Source organism: Chrysochloris asiatica, unplaced genomic scaffold (assembly GCF_000296735.1).
Source record: "Chrysochloris asiatica unplaced genomic scaffold, ChrAsi1.0 scaffold00077, whole genome shotgun sequence".
In the NCBI taxonomy this organism is placed as follows: domain Eukaryota; kingdom Metazoa; phylum Chordata; class Mammalia; order Afrosoricida; family Chrysochloridae; genus Chrysochloris; species Chrysochloris asiatica.
Window position 1 is genome coordinate 8127416 of NW_006408595.1, and position 1975 is coordinate 8129390.

General features: G+C 40.1%; 1 protein-coding gene across 1 annotated transcript in view; it reads right to left on the reverse strand.

The window, feature by feature from the left end:
- ADAMTS20 (ADAM metallopeptidase with thrombospondin type 1 motif, 20) overlaps window positions 1-1975 on the reverse strand; it is a 246227-nt gene that overhangs the window by 186729 nt on the left and 57523 nt on the right. The window lies entirely within an intron of this gene.

Consider the following 1975-nt stretch of genomic DNA (forward strand, 5'->3'; position numbering starts at 1 on the left):
GGTATCCAATCTGTCTGGACGGCACTGATGAAAGGAGACAAGAATAAGACTCTTGTAGTACAATAGTGAATAATTGCTATCAGGACTGGCTGTGAGGGTTGGAAATGTAAAGATAGATGTTTTGTAGCAAAAGGAGGGGAGTAGTTGAATTTGCAGTCCAGAAGCAGAGGTCCCTGGGACCATCAAGGGAGAAGAGTGCAGTGCGGGATCCTACCCAGAGAAACAGTGAAGCCAGAGATAGAGGTAGAGACAATGATGTGGAGAGATGGAGCGACTGGGGACTCTGGATTCAGGGAGGGAGAGGAGCTGTGTGCTGACGGCCAGGGGAGGGCAGGCTTGTGGGGTGTACCCTTTGGTTGTTTGATGATGCATGGAGGGGACTGTAATCATGGCAATGAAACAATACACAATAGGATGTAAAGCTAATGTTCTCCCATGTAAACTATCACATAATTCACAATAAAAACTTTAAAAAAAAAAAGAAAGTTTATGCTAGAACCATTCACATTTCCTACTATATGTTGAATGTCCTCAGAATTCCCAACTCAAGCAGTTCAGTGTGCCTTAAAATAAAGTCTGATCTAGGCTGAATGGGTATAGGAGGAAACATAGTATTCATACACACACATATGTTTTTAAGTGCTGTTGAGTCAGTTCCAGACCCTGTATAGGGTTTCCAAGGAGCAGCTAGTGAGTTTGAACCACCGAGCTTGTGGTTCAAACTGACCTTTCAGTCCAGTGCATTATCCTGCAGTGCCCCACCAGGTCTCTCTACATATGTATACAGACAGAGAGGGAGGAAGCAAGACAACTGTTGTTGCATGGAGGAGATTGCAATTATTGAGATGAAACAAAGTGTGTGATTTGTTGAGTATAAAACTGTTTTGTTTAATCTTCACTGAATTCACAATAAAAACTTTTAAAACAATAAAATGAGAGTGTGATCATCAGATGTACTGTAAAATCTAACATAATTCCTCATGACATACACTGTTTCTGGAACTGTTATATACCCTATTTTACCACAGCTGAGTTTTTTAGTCAACACTATTAACAATAAAAACAAACATAGTTATTGTCTTACTATAAACCAGATATTAAGAAGCTCTGGAAGCGTAGTGGTTACGAATCAGGCTGCAAACCACAAGGTCAGCAGTTCGAAACTACCAGCTTCTCCGCAGGAGAAAAAGGAGGCTTTCTGCTCACATAAAGATTTACAGCCTCGGAAACCCTGTTCAGGGTCGCTATGGGTCAGAACCGACTCAACGGCACTTAACAACAACAACATAAACCAGATATTAGTATATTTCACATGTTATCTTTTTTATTGTAGTTCTGGTGTAGTGCTGTAGGATAAACACTGGGCTGCTAACCCTATACAAAGGGTTGCTATGAGTCAGAACTGACCCGATAGCACTTAACAACAACAAGGTTTTTTTCATTATTAGTAAAGTCCCTGAGAGGCACAAGTGGTTTGCAATCAACTACTAACCAAGGAGTCTTGATGTGGTGCTACAAAATAATGCGCTGGACTGTAAGGTCAGTTTGAGCTACAAGGATGGCAGTTCAAACCCACTAGCTGATCCTCAGAAACTCTATACAGGGTTGCTATGAGTCGGAACAGACTTGATGGCACTTAACAACAACTAACCAAAAAGCTAGTGGTTCAAACCCACCTAGTGGTGCCATGCAAAGTAGAACTGACATTTTGCTTCCATAAAGATTACAGCCAAAAAAATCCAGTGAGGGAGTTCTATTATAACACAAGGATTGTTAGGAGTCAGAACCAACCGATGGCAAGGAGTTTGGGGGGTTTTGTTTGTATTTATTTACAACTTTATGTAGTAGAAACTATAATTATCCTGATTTTGCACATGAAGAGACTTATGAACAAGAAGGTTAAATAAACTGCCAATAGTAAGACAGCTAATCAAATATAATTCTGAAATATATTTTTTAAAAACAGTAGTATTCT